This window comes from Jaculus jaculus, chromosome 16, assembly GCF_020740685.1.
Source record: "Jaculus jaculus isolate mJacJac1 chromosome 16, mJacJac1.mat.Y.cur, whole genome shotgun sequence".
Taxonomy (NCBI): Eukaryota; Metazoa; Chordata; class Mammalia; order Rodentia; family Dipodidae; genus Jaculus; species Jaculus jaculus.
Window position 1 is genome coordinate 33576538 of NC_059117.1, and position 21606 is coordinate 33598143.

The window sequence follows — 21606 nt, forward strand, 5'->3', positions numbered from 1 at the left end:
TAGAGCCCAGGCCAACCTGGAACTCATTCTGTAGACACTCAGGCTGGCCTTGAACTCACAGTGGTCCTCCTACCTTAGCTCCTGAGTGCTGGGATAAAGGGTGTGCACCACCACATGCAGCCTAAAAGCTACTTTTATTGTAGGTGAAAAGTTAAAATGCTTTTCTGTGTGACTCATCAAAAAATTTGCTTAATTTTATATGGGCTTTATTTTATGTAATACATATGATCTAGTAATTATATATAAAAGACAATATTAGTAAATTCAGTCATGGTTTTCACTTAGTTAAATGAATGTTATGCTGGGCTGTGGAGATGGCTCAGCACTTAAGAGCACTTACTACTTACATATGAGGCCCTGGGAGGGCCTGAGACTGCCTGAGTTTGACTCCATCGAATCCACATAAAAAACCAGGTGCAACCATGCATGTCTATAACCCCAGTCTTAGGGAGAGGATAATTGCTGGGGCTCACTGGCTGAAAATTGAAGCTCCAAGTTGACCAAAAACAGAGCAATTCTGGGTTGAGAGAGACACCTTGTCTAAAGGAAGTATGTGGATGAGCAATAGAGACAGGCACCAGAAGTTCTCCTCTAGCCTCAGTATGCAAATACACAGCATGCATGCATCTGCCCACATGCACACACACACATATAGCACACATAATACACCACACCATACATACTCTACAAATACCCATGCATGCACCACACCACACCACACATACTCTACACACACATGCAAGTGTGTGTGTGTATGTGTGTGTGAGAGAGAGAGAGAGCTTTATTCATTCTTCCTCTTTCCTTTTATAGACAAAGGTTCACTAAGCAGGCTAGGCTAACCTCAAACTTAAGATCTTTCTGCCTCAGCCCCTCAAGTGCTGGGGTTAGAGGCTAACATTGCCATTCTCTTTGTAGTTAATTATGTTTTCTTTTTTTGTTTGTTTGTTTGGTTTTTCAACGTAGGGTCTCACCCTAACCAAGGCTAACCTAGAAGTCACTATGATGTGGTCTCAGGGTGGCCTCAAACTCACAGCAATCCTCCTACCTCTGCCTCCCAAGTGCCAAGCAAGATTAAAGGAAGGCGTGCACCAACACACCCGGTCCTTATTTGTATTTTCTTCCATCTACAGTGACACAATCAGCCTCTCTAAAATGCTCTCTGCCTATAGTCTGAAATCTTGTGGAAAAGGATATGAATGATTTATGTATTATATTATCTTTAAAAAAAAACATTTTATTTATTTGTTTTTGCAAGCGGAAAGATACAGATATAGAAAGAGGGCCACACCAGGGCCTCTAGCCGCTGCGAAGGAACTTTCCAGATGCACGCACCACTTTGTGCATCTGGCTGACATGGGTACTGGGGATAAAACTCAGGTGGTTAGGCTTTGTAGGAAAATGCCTTAACCGTTGAGCCATTTCTCCAGCCCCTATATCAAGTAAAGATAGGATCAGGGTGGGCAACCAGATACATTGTTTAGAAACATTGATATTGGCCGACTCATGGCTACTGTGCTGAGCATGGATGGATAGCTCTTGGTAGCTTCATTTCCAGAGCAGGATAGGTGACAGGAAATGTGGTGTGAATATCCATAAGGCCCCGAAGCAGGAGCAGTCCAAATCCCTGATGCGCAGTTCCTCCTGCATGGACAATCACCTGCAAGGACGAAGCTCCCCTTGGGCCTGTAGACATCTGCTCCTCACTGGTAGCAGGAAAGCCCTCTCCCTTATCAGTAGCCTGCGCCCTGGGTGCTCCTTGTGTGCAGCATTTTCAGCGAAGCCACTCCCCACACTGGATCAAGTGACTGGGCTGCAAACCAAATCACCGTGTACTTTGCAAAGGCCTGCGACGTCATCAGTTGATGAAGTAGAGACTCCCCGTGTTTGGGGGACCATTGCTGACAATGTACTTCTTAAAATGGTTTTTAGAGCCGGGTGTGGTGGCACACACCTTTAATCCCAGCACTCGGGAGGCAGAGGTAGGCGGATTGCCATGAGTTCAAGGCCACCCTGAGATGATAGAGTTAATTCCAGGTCATCCTGGACCAGAGTGAGACCCTACCTCGAAAAGAAAAAAAAAAAAAAAAAGGTTTTTAAATGATATCATGATATCATTTTTGTTGAAATGATAAAATTCAAGCTCCTTATCACCAAGTAATTCTAATCAGCTATGGAATTGCTTACTCAAATGAGCTCAAGAGCTTAAAAATTATTTGAACAATTTTTTTCTAAATGAATAATTAATATCTTACTGGTTTCATAAGTCTGCCTTTTTAGATCCTGTACTTTTTCATAAAGCAGATAACTGTACTTAAAGGAAACTAAATAATAATTGACATTTTTATAAGAACATGAAAGGAAATGGCACTTCAGTCCATTTGAATCTAGGTTTCAAACGTGAAATTACTCATTAAAGCTTTTGCAAATTAATTATTGAATAAGTGCATGTTTAGATCACAGCTTACAACCTGGTAACAACTAAAGGGCTTCAAGCAAAGAATGTCAGGTCATTCAGGGCACTAAATCTGTGCATATGTGACATGTCCTTTGAAAATCCAGGATATAGTACATAGACAATAAATGCTAGCTAATTTAGCTCAGAAAAACAGAAATTATCATGTGTGTAACTTTTTAAAAATAATTTTATTCACTTATTTATTTATGTATTTATTTATTTGTTATGCACGCAGAGAGAGATAGAGAGGAGACACAGACAAAATGGGCACACCAGGGCCTCTAGCCACTGCAAACAGACTCCCAATGCAGGCACCACTTTGTCCATTTGGCTTTACGTGGATAATAAGGAATGGAACCCTGGTCATTAAGCTTTGCAGGCAAGCACCTTAACCACTAAGCCATCTCTCCAGCAGCTCCACAGTGTATATTATTGGCATTAAGATTAAGAGAACACATTTACTCAAAAGATCATCTGACGGACTGAAACCATCTTACTTCAGTAATCACCCAACACAATCCATCACTTTGTCATATACATTGTGAGACACACTAGATGGCTTTCTTCTACTCAAAGGTGCATAAGTCTATAAAACATCTTTCTTCCCATTTAGATGGAAATTATAATTTTAATTTTAGCTAACTTAATTTTAAATACGATAAATTCTTAGCAATTTATCAATGAGCTATTAGTTGGTTTACTTAATTATGCAATTAGGTACTTACACATACATTGCCTGTTATTTTTGACCCTTGTGTGCCTAATTTCACATTCTCAAGGATTTACAGTGTAAGAAACCCACTTATTTCTTCCAGTGGTCATTTATGGCCTTACTTAGGCTGATCGTAATCCACACATCTATGAGGGTCCTTGCACTACCTCTGGAACTGGATATAGTGATGAAATAAAAGATAAGAAGATGAAGTATTGGGGATAAAGAAAAAACCCCTCAAAACCCTAAATTCAATGAAAGCTCAAACTCAAATAGGTCAAGATCTATCTCAAAGACATCTATAAATGTTACATGTTCTATAGCAGCTCTCAGGCATAGCCACATGTACCCTTTGAGCTACCCTACTTTTCTAGCAGAGAGGGATGTTTAGTGAATCTTAAAATAACTGTGCCAGGCGTGGTGGTATACACCTTTAACCTCAATACCTGTGACACAGAGGTAGGAGGATCACTGTGAGTTTGAGGCCAGCCTGAGACTACATAGTGAATTCCAGGTTAGCTTGGCTAGAGGGAGACCCTACTTCAAAAAAACAAAAATAATAATAATAATTGAAATACCCATGAAGATACAAGTGGGATAGAATGAATTTAACACCTATAAAGCTACCCATGGGATAGAATGATTTTAACAACCCTGACGATACCAGTGGAATAGAATAAATTTATCACCCATGAGGGTACCAGTGGGATAAAATGAATTTAACAAGAACCAAGTGTGCACAGATGTCTGTGCAAAGTGAAATAAAACTGATAATGTCAAATCCGTTTTGTATATTACCCAGGCAGCCTACCGTATATCCTACTACTCTTATTGAAATTGATATAGCGCCATGTGGACCCAACTTAGGGCATCAGGTCACAGCAAGTAAGCTGATTTTCAGCTTCTTGCATTGCAAGGATCATGTGAGACACAGTACATCAGATGAATATGAAAGTGATTCCTATGTTAGTGTCAACTTATGCATTGATTTTTGTTGTTGGCTTTTTGAGGTAGGGTTTCACTGTAGCCCAGGCTGACCTGGAATTCATTATGTAGTCCCAGGATGCCCTCAAACTCACAGTGATTCTCCTACCTCTGCCTCCCAATTGCAGGGATTAAAGGCATGCACCACCACACCCATACCCCCCCCACACCCACACATAGTTTTGTTTTGTTTTGTTTTGAGGTAGGGTCTTACTCTAGGCCAGGTTGACCTGGAATTCACTATGTAATCTCAGGGTAGCCTTGAACACATGGCAATCCTACCTCTGCCTCCAAACTGCTAGGATTAAAGGTATGCGCCACAACACCCAGCTTTGGGGTGTGTGTGTGTGTGTGTGTGTGTGTGTGTATGTGTATGTGTGTGTGTTGTGATCTTATTCTAAAAGGAATTGTAAAGTGGCATCATAGACAGACTGAAGAGCTCATTCATAAGAAATAATTAAAGGAGGAAAATGAACTTTGGAAATGAAGGAATGGAAATAGTAGGTTCCCCGTGGCTTTTATCTTCTTTATCGCCCTCTCATTAATAATTACCAGAAATTTGAATTTTCATTTAAAAATCATAATTACAAGAAAAATGGATCAGCCAATTGTTTCTACATAGTACCTTGACTAATTGGTCTCCTTTCAGCAAAACCATACTTTAAAAGCCCATGTTACTTTCCTACTATTTTTATAACAAATTACCACTAACTTCACGACTTGAAAAGCACAGGTTTATTATCTTACAATACTGAAAGGCAAAACTCTGCAACCAGTCTCTGGGCCAAAATCTAAAGCCCTCTTTCTTCTCGATGAACTAGGCAAGCATCTGCTCCTTGCTCGTCCCCAGCTTCCAGCAGCTTCTAGGTTGCTGGCCATTCTCCAAGCCTCAGAGACCTCACAGACACCTCCACCTCCTTCAGCCTTTATTCCTCCTCTCCCACATGTATAGGAACCACTGGGATCACATCGCGTGTAGGTGGAGCATCAGGAGAAGCCTCCCACCTGAGGTACGTAAATCAAAATTGTAAAGTCTTTCTTGCCAGATAAAACGCACATAATCACAGATCAATGGGCACATGGACATATCGGGTCAGCCATTATTCATTATCCTGTGAGGAAGACAAGTCAACTTTTATGCCGAATAACATAAGTAAAAACCCCAAGAGAACCCTAGAGATATCAAATTCAATGTCATGATCATATACAGTGACAGCAGAGAAAAACCCATCTACTTTTCCAAACTCTGTGTTCTCTACTGTGATCTGCTGCCTGCTCAGGGTGATGCCACAGCTTCAACATGTTTCTCTTCACTCTTTCCAGAAGATTCCACTGTTGCTACTTATTTCCTGGCACTAGATTTATTAGGTCCTATATTAATGATACTAGACTTATTATGAGCTTATACTACTGTCCCATCTGCTTAAAGTTTTTATTCTCTTCAGCAATGTCCTACCTGTGTGTGCAACGACAACTGACTTTATTTTCTACTAGGTAATTGTATGCACTAGCAAGTGAAAACATTATCCTTTATACTTAAGCATATATATATATATATATATATAAAACTGAGGTCCAGTACATTTTGGAGTTTTCCTAAAAATTAATTTAACCCACTGCTTCCAGGAATGGCTAACAAAAATTTGTAAAATTTTTATATAGCAAAACTGATCATTGCTTTATGGACATTATCTCAGTCCCACATCAACTTTATAATGGCAGATACAGTTAGTGATTCCTCTTGTTGCCATAGCACAATCAAACACTATAGAATGCAATTCAGTCAGAAAAGAACTGGAAAGAAGACATACTCTGTCATCAAATCCCAAAAAAACATACACACACAAAAGAAGATTCAGTGTAACTTCCTAACCACAAAGCCCCAGTTGAACAGAACTATACCTTCACCTACACCAGTTTTATAAACTCCTTTAATCTTCAGATTCCTAGAGCTAAGTCCCTTGAAAGGAGAGGAGCTAATGCACAACAAATTATTACTGCAAGGAAAAGCCTGGCTGTGCGAGGACAAAATGCACAGGACGTGAGGATGTTAACATGGAGGCTCCAGCAAACTCTGTGTGATTCCCAAGTATGTACGGGAAAGGAGAAAACCTCCAGCGGAACAAAGAGAGGGCAAAGGCCTCTTATCAGGGACTCTGTGAAATCCATGTGACACAGAAATGAGGCAACGATCATAAAACGAAATATTCTGGCGCTTAATAGTAACAATAAGATCAATAATACAGAATAAGTCAGAACTTCCACGAATAAGCCTTCATTCTTGGAACACTCATCGGGCAGGCTGAGTGGTTTAGCCTATAGGCATTAAACTTATTCAGATCTTACCAAACAGGGCAAGGGAAGCCACAGTAACTAAGGTCAAATAGCCAAAAAGTGACAGGAGGACAGCTGAGAAAACCTAGTCAGCCCTCTTACCTAGCCCCTCGTGGTTCCCCACATGGAACATGATGGAAAGTTCTTCCAGTGCCCCCCTTGTTAGTTTGTGAAACCACAAAGGCACCTGCTTCCTCTTTGGCTAACATTTTGGTGGATTTAGTCTGCTCACCCACACACTCAGAAAGGTCTCAAAGCAGTATCTGTGACAACATGTTTCCCAACTACCCCCAGGCCTCCCTCCTTGGTCACAAACACACACTGGTGTGAGGGAAGATTAGATCCTGGTATCTGCAAAGGTGGCCACTCCCAGTTTAATCATCCCTGCTACCTTCTCGTTCAGGGTGCTTATCCTAACTCTTTTGTTCCTTCTGCAGATCACTTGCTTTCTTCCTCTCTTGGATTCAGCTCAAAAAGATCTTAATAACTATCTTGCAAAGGCTAAAACAAAATAAAATGAGACAAAGCACTTGGGAAGTTGACGCAAAAGGATCATTGTGAGTTTGAGGTCAACGTGTGCTACATGGACATTACCTCAAGTATTATGTGTGTATATATATATTGAAAAGACAAATTTACTCTATTATAACTGGGAGGGAAAAAATGAAAAGTGGTAACACATGTACTGAGTGAAACAGCAAAGATTCGGAGTTACTGAAAGGGATTTGGAGTCTCAGTCAAAATTCTCCATGTTTGGACTGTTGTGAATGGCTGTCCAAATATTCTAAAATAAATATTGTCTCAAGAGTTGGAGATGTACAGAAATATTTCTGTTAATAAATATTCCTATACCTACGGAAAAAGAAGAGTTGAAGATGCAGAGCATCTGTCTAATGTGTATGAGCCCTGGGTTCCATCTCTAGCACCATGCACACACTCACTACTCAACAAATGGAATCATTTTAAAACTTAGGTGTTTATTGATAGCCTATATGTTTTGGTTATGTTCCCATATATTGACAAAAGCCCTAAAACTTTAACCTAGATGAAACTCAAGGCATTTGGAAAATGATATCACAAACCTACAGTAGACAGGAGTAGCCAAAGAAATGTAAAATCACAAAATGATAAGCCCGAATTTCAGCAATGAGAACACAACTCCATGATTTTTCTCCTTTATTGAAAATTAGTATATTCTCTTTTGCCCCTCTCTGTCTCTCATGTGTGTATGTGCACACACACACAGACACAGAGCCAGACAAAAAAAGACAACCCTCCTTTGTCATTATTTTTTGGGGGAAGAAAGGGATTGTTTTGGGTTAGGGTTTGCTCCAAACCAGGCTGACCTGGAATTCCCTATGTATTCTCAGGGTAGCCTTGATCTCACAGTGATCTTCCTGCCTCTGCCTCCCAAATGCTGGGATTAAAGTTGTGTGCCACTACATCTGGCCCTCCTCTTTCTTCTGTTAATTTTTGTTGTCAGAATAGATACACAGTCAAAGAGAGAGGATACTTCACCCAAGTGTGGGTACTGGGGAATTGAACCTAGGTCCTTAGGATTCATAGGCAAATGCCTTAACCTCTAAGCCCAAGTGCTTGCCTTCACTATCTTAATACGCTTTTTTAAAATTAAAAACCATAATCCCTGTATTGTGAAATTGCCCAATAGTTATTTTTAAAGTTATAAGGGTAGGATGGTGGGTGACTTTTGTTTTTATCAAATGATGGCTTTATTTTCTTTAAAGAAAGATCACAAGTAAGGTTTTACTTGTGTTTAATAATTATAAGTTCTCAAGTCATGACTGATTCATTCATCATCATGCTTGAGGCTTATTTTTAACAATCCAGATAAAGTGCTGAACTTAAGTAGGCATAAGTACTTGTTGATTTGATTTTTGCTTCTGAACAAAGGCAAATATGCCACTTAAAACATCACTATAACCCAAGCGTGATGGCTCACACCTCTTTAATCCCAGCACGTGAGAGGCAGAGGTAGGAAGATCTCTGTGAGTTCAATGCCACTCTGAGACTACAAAGTGAATTCCAGGTCAGCTTTGGATAGAATGAGACCTTACCTCAAAACATGAAAAAAAAAAAAATTACTATAAACCAAGTGATTTGGCACCTGTGTTAATTCCAGGGATAACACAGGATAGTCTGGACTGCACTGTAAGACTCTGCCTCAAGAAAAGACAAAAGAATTGAAAAGAAAAGAAACCAAATTAGAAAGAAAGAAAGAAAGAAAGAAAGAAAGAAAGAAGGGAGGGAGGGAGGGAGGGAGGGAGGGAGGGAGGGAGGGAGGGAGGGAGGGAAGGAAGGAAGGAAGGAAGGAAGGAAGGAAGGAAGGAAGGAAGGAAGGAAGGGAGGAAGGAAGGAAGGGAGGAAGAAAAAGGGAAAAGGAAAGGGAAAGGGAAAGGGAAAGGGAAAGGAAAGGGAAGGAAGGAAGGAAGGAAGGAAGGAAGGAAGGAAGGAAGGAAGGAAGGAAGGAAGAAGGGAGGGAGGGAGAGAAGAAAGAAAAAGAGAGGAAAGGAAGAAAAGGGAAAAGAGGAGAGAGAAAAAGCAAAACCGGGAAGAACCCGTCTCTACCACTGCGGAGGCCACCTTGGGGAACTCACCCATGCCAACTCAGGCCACCATTTCCTTCCATTCCCTCGCCTAAGAGCAAAGGGCTAAGTGTCTTCAGTAGTTGTGTTTAAGCATTTCTTTCAAATGCGTATGATTATGTCACCTTGACCTTACAGAACTTCCTGCTTGCTAAATAGTGATTTCCAGTTAAGAATTGTATTTAAAAAAAAAAAAAAAAAAAAACACCTGAAGGACAGAAGTAACGATTAAGTAACCCTAATTTCACTCTGTACCTCTAAAGAACATGAAACATTATTTTATTCTTATTCGCTCTCCCCTACCCTCTCTCTGAGACAGGTCTCACGTAGCCCAGGTTGGCTTTGAACTCACTTTTTCCTCCCTGCATTCACCTCCCCAGGGCTGGGATGCCAGGTGTCCACCACTATACTGGGTTTCTTGAAGTGCTGGGGACTGAACCCAAGGCTCGCTGCAGGCTAGGCAAGCACTCCATCAGCTAAGTCACGCCTCCAGCTCCAAAGTACCATAATTTCTTTGTGGACAGGGTCTCCCTCCATAGTCCAGGCTTTCATAGAACTTATTACATATGCTGCGCTGACCTGAAACTCACGGAGACCTGCCGGCCTCAGCCTCCTAAGCACTTCCGGCATGAGCCACCATGCCCAGCAAATTATCACCAGTTTTAAATAGATCTTTGTGTTCAGCTACAACAGCTGATTCAAATCAAAGCCATTAGCGACTTGGCCAGGAATACAGCAGCCATTCTCTAATGTTGATTTTGTAACTTCTCATAACCACAGGCCAACATGTCTAAGTCAGTTAAAGTATCAAGGTCTGCACTCTTTTTTTGGCATTCCATAGATTCATTGAATCCTTGTTTTGGAGTTTTCTCCCCTCGCTTTCCAACTACTGTTTTTACAGATACTGCCACAGAAAGAGACATTTGATACTTTGAGACTCAGACCCATCCAGTCGAATCTGTGTTTTAGTGCCATGTGACAATGCAAAGCAAATTCATTTTTCACTGGGAAATCTATCTAGTGATTCTTTGAAGATTCATTTGTAAAATAATAGCAAACATGATTATCTTCCATCTACTTCCTAGAGTTCTTTCAGAACTATACTGAAAACCTGAGTTGTCAGTCTCAGTTGAGAGAGAGAGAGAGAGAGAACGTGTGTGGGAGGGTGTGTTCTGCATCTAGCAGCAGCAACCTTTCCCCTTACTTTTCTGTAATAAGTCACAAAAGAATAAACGGGGAAAGATGTTTAGGAAATTCAAAATGTCCTACTTGGTAAAGAGATTTCTTTGGTTTTTTTTTTTGTTGTTGTTGTTTGTTTGTTTTGTTTTTTTAGGTAGGGTCTCACTCTAGCCCAGGCTGATCTTGAATTCACTATGGAGTCTCAGGGTGGCCTCCAACTCATGACAATAGTCCTACCTGGGCCTCTTGAGTGCTGGGATTTAAGGTATGCACCACCACGCCCAGCTTTGTTTCTTTCTTATTAAAGAAAACAGATTGGGAATTCAAGAATGATGAGATTTAAAGCTACTTCTCTCAGTGACAATTGTGGAAGTTTAAACTGCTGTGCCCTGGTCATCTTAACCCCTAGGAATTCCTTCTCTTCTAGTATCCTAAGAAATATTCAGATATCAGCACAGCAATAAAAACAACGATATGATATGTGTGGTTGAACAATGTAGCCCTGGATATACTACTGATCGTTAGGGGAAAAATTAAATATCCACTATTAGGGGACAGTGGGAAGTTGTAACAGATGCATTACATGCAGTCCTGTCAGCCATTTAAGATTGTTAGCAGAGCCGGGTGTGGTGGCGCACACCTTTAATCCCAGCACTCAGAAGAGGTAGGAGGATTGCGGTGAGTTCAAGGCCACCCTGAGACTCCATAGTGAATTCCAGGTCAGCCTGAGATAGAGTGAGACCCTACAACAAAAAACAAAACAAAAAAAGGTTGTTCACAGAGAATTCTTAACATAAAGGAGACCCATTTTAATATTAATTGGAGGGAAAGGTAATGCAGAAAAAATTATTTAAATGTACAATCTTGTCTCAGAAGTAAAATTAAGCCAATGTGTTTTCCCTGCCTCTCACAATTTCCTTCTCTGTGTGTGCTTTGTTGTTTGTTTAGAGGTAGGCTCTTATTCTAGCCAAGGCTGACCTGGAACTCACTCTGTAGTCCCAGGCTGGCCTCAGACTCACAGCAATCCACCTCCCTCTGCCTAGGATTAAGGGCACGTGCCAACAGACCCAGCCTCTCACATTTTATTGTTCTTTCAGTGAGCATTTGACTCTTCAAAGGATGATGTTTAAAGTTTATTGACAGCTAGGGATAGAGCTCATGATAGAGCACTTGCCTAGGATACAGAAGGCGCTAGTTTTGATCCTGAGCACTGGAAATAAAAAAGAAAAGAGAAACTTTGATTGGCATGGAAAGTCTCTGGATTAGGATCAGTACGTATATGAATATCTCCGATAGTATACAAAGATGTAAATATATTTTTAAATATCTTAATTACTCCAAATAAATATCAAAGTGAGTTTATAAATCAAAGTAAAAATGGGGGAAGGGGCCCCAGCTGAAACTAAGAACAATTGGCAAAACAAGCAAGGGTGCTGTTTTCTTGGTGAACCGGGTACCAGCACAAGGGTGAAGGAGATCAACACAGAGAAAAATCAACTCCTACCAAATCAGAGAGCCAGAGCCTCAGAGGCCCCCAACACCTCAGCACTGAAGCAGACCAAAAATGAACCCAACATGGCTCAGGGAAATTTTGCGAAAGAGGGGGCGGAAAGAAGGTCAGAGTCACATGTTGGGTCATGATACGCAGAGACATTTACCCTACCCATAACTGTGGGCTAACTCCACAATGCACAACCCATGTACCTCAACAAGGAGGGGCCGGGGGTAGGGATAGTACATGGATGAGCCTAACAATGGTACCAACTTGACTGTATTCACTGAGTACAAAACTAATTAATAAAATGTTTTAAAAGGAGAGAAAAAAAAGAAAAAAAATGGGTGAAGGGAGGGCAACTTGTCATAACCCATCATGCAGTTTAGTTTCCCAGGGAGTTACTGTCCAGTTGATATCCAATAGGTTTCCCTAGAATTTTCACCTTCCAGTTTCTTCTAACCTTAGTCAAGGCTGTTATCTCCTGACAAAAGCAAAATATAAAATGTGTCTGCCTTTGAAGCCCACCCAAAATACATCCCCAGTTTACAGGTAACAGGCTGCCTGTGTGTTCTTTCTGGTTTACCTGGTCAGCATGAATGGTCTGTTGATACTGTTTTTGCTTATTCTGTATGAGCTAAACAAGAGAGATCCAACTGAGGTGCCATAGTCCTTCTCCAACACCCTCACAGTCAGTACTGTGTACAAACGACACTGACTTTTCCTCATTATTTCTATGGAGTCACACATAATAATCACCAGGAGATAAGACATTATTAGAAAACTTACATTAATAGCACAAATAAGCCACAGGAAAGCCACTGCTTACATAAACATAATGGATTGACTTTTGAGAATGTATCAAGAATAAATGCATGGGGCTGGAGCATGGCTTAGAGGTTAAGGTGTTTGTGTGCAAAGCCAAAGGACCCAGGTTCAATCCCATGTTAGCCAGATGCACAAGATAGTGCACATGTCTGGAGATCGTTTACAGTGTCTGAAGGCCCTGGCATGCCCATCATTCATTCTCTCTCTCTCTTCCTCTCTGTCAAATAAATAAATAAAAATAAAATATTTTTTAAAAAGAATAAATGCATGACTATTGCTTCTAGTTCCTATAGCAGAAGTTCTGCAGAAGAAAATAGAAATTCTCCTGGGATAGAGAACTTTAACTTCTGATTATTTGGCTATAACTTATATAATATCTAGCAAGTATATTTTATAGTACTGTTGCTATTGTTCCTTGAAATAATAAAGCTGGGCATAGTGACGCACGCCTTTAACCCCAACACTTGGGAGGCAGAGGTAGGAGGATTGTTGTGAGTTCAAGGACAGCCTGGGACTACAGAGTGAGTTACAAGTCAGTCTGGACTAGAGTGAGACCCAACCTGGGAAGAAGAGGAAGACAAAGAAGAAGAAAAGGAGGAGGAGGAGGAGGAGGAGGAGGAGGAGGAAGAGGAGAGGAAGAGGAGGAAGAGGTAGAAGAGGAGGAGGGAAGGAAGAAGGAGAAGAAAAAGGAGAAGTAGCAGCAATATAAAAGTCCACAGTTAAATGATTAAAGTGAAAGCTATTCAGCTAGAGGTGGGTGTGAACTCACAGAACTTCAGTGCAGATTCACAAGTGCAGGAATGTACAGAGTAAAACGGAGGTGTTCTTCAGATGTCTCTCCTTGTCTACAGGACCATTACGAAGAAGTATGAAGCCCATGACCAGTATGCAGCATGCCTATCCTTTTCTCAGCTAGGTAAACTAGTAAGGCAGGATGGGACCAGTGTTCTATATGTGTTCTATATATAAACACCCCACAAGGACACTGAAAGGGAGACACACAAAAGCGTAATCAGGAAAATCAATTTTTATGTGTTTAGCCCCCAGGTAGTGAGTAATCCTAACTTCTTCATGTTCTGAATTCCTCTCTCAAGGGAGTACAGGGTACTATACTCCTGGTACTGCCATCAATGGTGCTATATGGCTTTTACATATCTTTTTATCTCTCTTAACATATAAATTGTATCTTCTTTAAAAAGTAAAAATCAAAAAACTGGAAATCAGGGCTTCCATTTAAGCTTGAACTTCAAAAAAACACAAAGCATCTTCAGTATAAATATAATCCAGATTTTATGTGAGGGATATTTATATTTTAAAAAGCATTTGCTATTAAATTAAAATTTAAGTATAACTAGTTAGCCTGTATTTTATCTGGCAGGTCTATACGTGTGAAAACATACACTAAATAAAGCATATTTTCCTTTCTGCTGAAACTTCTTATAATCTTAATTAAAAAAAATAAAACACATGTAAATTTGTTACTCATAGAATGTAGAAGTTATATTACTTGAGATTAGCTATCTGACTTTACAGTTTTCTATACTCTAGCAAACTATTTCTTAGTAAAATTGCCATTTAAAATCAACTGAAAAATACAGGGAAGAAGCCAAGCATGGTGACACATGCCTTTCATCCAAGGACTCCAGAGGCAGAGGTAGGAGGATTGCTGTGAGTTTGAGGACACCTGGAGACTACATAGTGAGTTCCAGGTCAGCCTGGGCCAGAGCAAGACCCTACCTCAAAAAAACAAAAAATAAAATAAAATAAAAATAAAGGGAAGAATAAATTAAATCATTAAATAATTTTTATTTTATAATTACTGTATTAAAATAATGAATGTTAGTAATTTCGAAGTGTAAGATTGAAATTAATTATAGCCTGCAAAGAAAATGCTGATCTTAAAGATGCATATTTCATTATTTGAAGTGAAAATATTGACCATTCACAGTTTTATCTGCTTTTTCCATACTTGAAATGAAAACATAGAACTGAATTAGGTATGTTTTCTTAGGTTTTTCAAGATAAAAGGGAAAATGACAGGAACTCTAATTTTTATAATTTTTTATAAATCTAAATTCCAAAATGAAAGGTTCACTTAAAAATGCAAATAAAAATACCCATGTTTTATAGCATACAAATATTAAAAGTAATTCCAAAGCACTTCATAAACATAAATATCATTTCTCATATACCAGGAATCTACTATATCACTATTGTGGAGTTATTTTTTCTGAAAAACAAGTCAAACTTTAGGAATGAAAAACTTCACTAAGTCTGATTCTCCAGGGCATACACAGTAAAACTCATAAGTAAACATGCCGCATTTAATAATCATATACTAAAAATTAAATTGCATCATGTGTTTCCTACAAAGTGTATGTAGCAAAAGAAGCTGCTAAAATATTTACAAGTTAGTTGTTTTTCCCTCATCATTAACATACAGCATTCAACTACATTTCTAAAATATGTCAATACTGAGGACAAAGAAAGTGTAATGCATGTGCACCTAAATTACCTAAATTAACCTTTGCAGTTTTATGTCAAATAGTTATTCATTGCAAAAAAAGAAAAGCTTAGTTTCTTCAATGTAAAAAAGATTTGTAAACTGTAATCTTTAAGTGCCTGTTTTCTTAAAGTTTGGAGAGAAATATGTCATAAAGGATTATTTTTCCCTGGGTGAAGAGTTTATCTGTCTGTAAATAAATTCAGTCCAAATTCTGTGAATGCATCACATATTAATAATATTGTTAAAGCATCACTCTCTCAATGTAAAGATCTTTTAAATACGTTTCCACCTGCTGCTGCTTACAAAGGCTGTTGTTTGCTAAAGTGAATGGGAAAAGAACCTGCTTGTGGTGGTGGGGGGGGGGTTGGACAGCAAAATAAGGGATAGGTAGGCAAGAAAAAAAATGAGGCATTGATCAGCATACAAGCAGCACAAAACTTCCTGACATGATGGGACACCTGATGATAGGGTCCCCTCATAATTAGGGGCAATAAATTGGGTGCAAAGTGAAGCAGTACAAATCCTTTATTTTCCGTTGAACTAGACAATCACTTGAAATCTGAAGGGGAGGGAGGCTGAAATATCTACTTTCTTTCATTTCAGTGCTTAAAATGTAGTGGATAAAAAAAGAATTAAAAAATGTAAAACTTAAAAGCTGGAAGGATTGGTTCCTCCAGAGATATAAAGATAACCCAAGGTGAATTACTGAAGGTTTTCCAACATTCACACAGAGTTCAGGATGAAATGAACACAATGTAAATCAGCTCATTGTTAGAGCCCTTTCAAATGAGTTGCCAATAGAGGAGTGAAAACTTGATAAGCAGGCTCCAGTTTCTGTGTTGATTTAGAAATCTTGAAGCTTGTGGGAACCCAATTCATTTAAGGGAAGAAACTTAAAAGAAGTAAACAAGGAAACACCATGGAAAACAGGAAGCACTGGTGTGAATGAATACACAGTAAAGAATTTTTCTGAAAGAGAGAAAGGGAAAGAATTGTCCCATTGTGCTTTTAAATGACAAATTTAGAGTTCTTTGGTTTTCTTTTTGAGTATCAAAATGCCACCACATATTTGCCATATCCAAACTAGTGATGCTATTTTCTATCCAGCTTGGCAGAAAAATCACGTATAGGTTGAAGTCTCAACATTATTGTCCTATTCTAACGTGCAGCTCAGAACAAAGTGCAAAGACTTCCTTACTTCGGAGCTTCCCCACCAGAGCCCAAGTCTGAACTGGCGAGTGAAACTCTGGGTACGTTCAGAATACTAGTGATTCCCTCCTAAGACTGCAGGAGCTCCAGGTTCCCAGACTGAGAAACCAAGTAAAAAGGCATTAGTCCACCGAAAGAAGTCAAGAGAGGGCAAACCTAAGTTCAGCTAGGTGGAGGCAAATTTCAGGCAGCTCTTCTCCCAGGTAGCCAAGCTCCCCCCACACCCCCAAGAAAACGCAGTCGCTAGTGTGTATCTGTCCTGACTTAATCCTCAAAAAAACATGTTTAGCATCAAAAATAATGTCTTGTGGCAGAACTTTTTAAAGGATTCTGAATCCGTCAATAAAACTTGAATTAAAAAAAAAAACAGTAAAATGACAATGTTAAGCAGAGCCAAGAAGGGAAAGAAAAATGGGAAAGGACTTGATCATCTGCGTGGGGACTGGAAGGACACCTGTGGCTCCCTGGCGAAGCTTCATTTAGCATCGGGCGTCCAGGGGAATTCTGCTCCTGGTGACGGCGCAGTGGGAATTCCCACTCCAACAACCCATGAAATGTTACTGCGTAATTATTCACCTTCTGAGGCCCATTAGAACTTATCAAGACAGAAAGAAATTTAATTTAAACTCACCCCTCTGTGCTAAAGAATGGCTGGGCCATGAGATCAAAGGAGGAAGCTCGATCGTTCAGTGGTTTGCAACACCTAGGCACAATAGGGTGAGAGAGCGCGGCATTCCAGCGCTCCGCGGCTTTCCGGACCCCGGAGAGAGGGGGGGGGGGGGTGGGGGCTTGCATCACCAGCTGGTCGGAGGGCGGAGGGTGGTGCCGGCTCCGGAGGTGGACGTGTCAATTATATATCCTGGATTCTGCTGGCGGCCAGATTGCTTCTGCCCGCGGCCCTCGGACGGCTTTGCTTTGATTGCGACGTGCACACGCACACATCAAAATAGAGTCCCCTTCTCTTCCCCGCCGTCGGGATGGAGCCCGTGAAAACAGGGATGTTAAGTACGGGAGGAACGCGGTGGGGCCCTGCCTTGAACCCTGTCTCAGGGCCTGGAACCCTGGGAATGCCCTGTTACTTTTGAAGCCCTTAGGCCGGAGCTCGGCTCACAAGGCGCCTCGAAAAAGTATGGTGTGTGCAGACCGCCAATAATCTACAGACTTCATCCCTGACCTAGCTCAAGAATATTTTAAAGGGAAACCCCACGGAACACCAACACGGAGGGCTTAAGGGCCTCGCAATGGCTGTAATCGTCAACGGGGGCGGGGGGGGGAGGGTTTTGCCAAGGGGCCAACTCCTTCCCCCGGGCAACCTGGGAGCTGCAGACAGGTACGTGGTCCACCGAAGGACTTTTAAAGGGCACAAGGTGGTCTTTTCCAGTGGGGGTCGATCTATCTTAGTGTCCTTTCAGATGGCACTAAAATGTGGTCTGAAGAGTGTTAATAATGTTACCCAAAATATCCAGTTGCCCAGAGAGGTGGAGAGGGAAGGGCACGGTGCAGGAAGCCCACAACAGGTTTCAGGCACAATGCACTGAAGAAAAGTTTAATTCTGTTCAACAGGCATCGTGCTTCTCCATCTCCACCGCTCAACTCTTCCACCGAGTCACCGGGGTCGCTAAGCCATTGACTACTCAAAGCGAAGGGCGCAAAAACTTTCCTTGGCCACCCAGACCCAGTTTTGCTCCTTTTTATGATCATGGTGTGGGAAGGGGCGTGTTAAATTCCTCCATTAGAGTCTCCCAAACCCCTAATAAAATGACCAGAAGAAAACATCCCATTTGAGGAAAACTGTACACTTCGTGGCCGCGGAGGTAGGGGCGGAGGGGAGGCAGGTGCGAGGGAAGACAGCACTTTGGCCAAGAAAAAGGAGCAGTTAGGAAGGATGGCAAACAAGGCAGAAGTTGGGGAAGAGTGATCTCGCCCAGGCTCTCCGTGCCACCTCGGGACAGACACATTGGTCCCAAAGCTCACCCCCGTGAGCCCAGTGAAGAACGAGAAGAAAGCACCCCCGCCGCCGGGGGGGTGGGGGGGTTCACCCAAGGTCAGCTTGGGGACTCCAGGCCCCCGGGAGCAGCGAGGCCGCCGGGCGCGCTGCAGAGCAGACGCGGGGCACAGGGGGGCGCTCGCTGTCCGCGCACACCGCGCAGAGGCTCGGCGCCTTTGTGTGCGCTGGTGGCAGCGCGGGGAGGCCTAGGAGACCCGGAGAAGAGGTAGCAGGGAGACCCCAGGATGCTGGCTCCTCCCTCCCGACCCCGCCGGAAACCCCTCACTCCGGGATGTGTCGCACGGGTGTTCTGAGAGCGCCGGATACGTGGCGAAGGCAGCCGAGGAGAAGCCGGAGGTGGTGGGGAGAAGCGACGGGAGATGCCCCCCACCCTGTGACTTCATAAGAACCAGGAAAACTTTGGGGCCACTGGACCTCAGGAAGTTACTACCTGCGCCGCAGAGTTGGGAGTGGGCTTCAAAGAAGCCTAGCACATGAACTTGAAAAAGATGACCTTAAACCCAACAATAAAAAGCGGCAGGTTGTCGCGAGCGCGGCGTGCCTGGTGCTAAGATGACCCTAAGGCCTCCTCCGGTCCCTGGAGCTCTGGAGCAGTCCTAGGGAACCAGAGCTAATGGGGAACGCGGCTGCCCCCGCGCCGAGAGACTCCACAGAAAATTAAATTAAATTAAACACGCGCCCAGGGACTGAAAGAAAATAGACTCCCTCCCGCCTACAGCAGAAAACCAACGAATCTCACAGGGAGGGCAGAGGGTCCAGAGTGGCCGCCAAAACTAGCTACAAGGGCCCAGGACAGCCAGAAATGACTGGCTTTTCTCTAATCCGGAAGCGGGAAATAAGAAAGGTGCAAGGAAGTTCTATATCGTTTTCTTTCTTTCTTTCTTTTCTTTAATAAGAGCAAAGGCTTCAAAAGATGTCACTCAGAACCACAACACATGTTAAAATGAATACAGCATACTCTTTTCTGAATCCTTATTAACACCATTTTCTTGAAATACAGTGATAAGACTTTCTGTTGGGCCAGAAAGGAAGTAGGGAGGGGAGGGAGAGAGATTGTTAATACTTGGGGTTATTTTCATGGGGAGGAAAATAATAATGCTTGTTTGGACAAAAGCACCAAAAAACTGGTTAAAAAAATTAAAGCATACTTTATTCAAAATATCTACATCAGATCCTTGTCTCTGAGGCCGTTTGTATGAGAAATTAAAAAAAGTAAAACCACTTGCTGTCTTAGGCCACCAGCGAACAATCAAATCTATACTTTTCCTCCCTGAGGTGGTTTGCTTTAATTACCAGTCAGAAAGACCATCTGACTTTTTAAAGATAATTCTCTGTAATAAATAAAATGTTCATTTTCAACAAATTTCTCTACCAGCTTTTGGTAACATTCCATCTAGTGACTTCACCTACAGATCCAAATGGAGAAATAAAAATATATATATTGCTCATAGAACTATTACTCTACCATACAGAAGTCCAATCTCATCATCTTCCTCTTTTTAATTTTAACTTTCCCTGGCCAAGAAAGCTCAGTTCAAAAGTTGGACCAAGAAGGCAGGCCCATCCAAGAACTTTTGCCAGTATCTGTTCATATGGGAGGGTAACACATTTGCTTAAATTAAGTACCCTAGCATAAAATATCTTAGTTGTCAGTGGAATTTCACCAAATCGTTTATGTGCCTAAGTGAACAAGATCATCCAAAGAGAAAGGTGGAAGAAGAGCTCCAAAAACAGCAAGCAGTTTGGGGAAGTAAGACAGGCTTGGGGAAGGGTTGAGGGAGGAACTAGAAAGACTGGATTGAGCCCACCTCTTGCCAGCCTCTAAAGGACGGGCTGATACAGAATGACCTCTGGGTCAACTACTAGCTTGACTCTACCTTGATCTGCAAGACGGGAAGCTTGTCCTTTGATTCAGAATGACAGCCAGGCTCTGGCTTCATCTGAGTGAGCCCCTTAGACATTGGTGAGTAATATTGTATCAGACTATAAAAAGAAAAAGAAGAAGAAGAAACAAATTGTACTTCATCTTCTGTCCTCCCCAAGGAGGATGTTCATTCCCAAACAAGGAAAAGTACCTATCCAATATACAACTAATTTAGAAATACTGCTCAATAACAACCAAAACTAAAAATGTCAAGCTAGGAGGGTGAGGGGAGAGCTGGAGGGAGAAAGTTTGCACATCTATACAACGCAAAAAAAAAAAAAAATGCTCCCTTTTCAAGCACCCCAAAGATACCATCCTCCAGACGGTGTCTCTCCTTGGCAAAAATCCACTTCCTATATCCAAAGTCGACTCTGCAGGTAATGCAGCTAATATTACCAATGTCCCCAACAGCCGTCCTCTTACCTGCCTCTATATTTAACTCCAGAACCGTTCTCTCCGAGGCCCTCAGCATTGCAACTTTCAATAAAAAAGAAACAAACTGTGTTCTGTTATTCCTAGGGAGAAAGTGACAGAGACTTATTTTTATTTTCCAGTAGCCATTGTACAGAGCCATATAGTACAGCCAAGAATCAGAGCTAACTGGTTTGTCAACAACCTTAAGAGCTAGAGACTTCAGATATGTCCACAGCAAGATTAAGGCTGTCTGTTACTTGGCACCAACTACATTATTATAAAATGGTCAAAATGTCTTTAACTAAAAGCTTCTCATTGTTTTCACCCAGACTTTTATGATATTTGTAATCCACTGCATTTTCATGTGTTTCTACATTTCATGGCTTTACATAAATTTCCATAGAAATGTTTCAGTACAATACTGACTGTTAGGGTTGGGGAGAATGCAAACAGAAAAAAAAAAAAAAAAAAGAAACTAAACTTATTAGAATCTCAACACACTAACTTTTTATTCAGTTTGATCCAAAATAATATTATTCTAATAGTGAAATAGCTTGATATAACATCAATCAACATTTAAAGTATTTTAGGTTTCAATGTATGGCTCAAGGAACACCCATTGCTTAAATGCACTTAGACATAACAAGACAATATTTTTTACTGGCATCATTGACACCTTTGAACAATAGCCTCTCAGATTAAGGGTTAACTTTCCATTTCTTTGGTGTCTGTTTAGAGACTTTAAAATAACAGATAACTCGGTTCAACAGGAATCTACTGATAATTTACCTCTACCTAATCTTTAGCTAAGACATGGAATGCTCAAAACAAGCTTTTGTTAGCTTGACCTCCTCCACCTCCTAACAACAAAAGTTATCCCCAAAACCATGTTTTTATTTTAGATGTATTGATCTTCTGATGTAAGGCTTGGCCTTTAAATACTAAATGCAATCAAAGG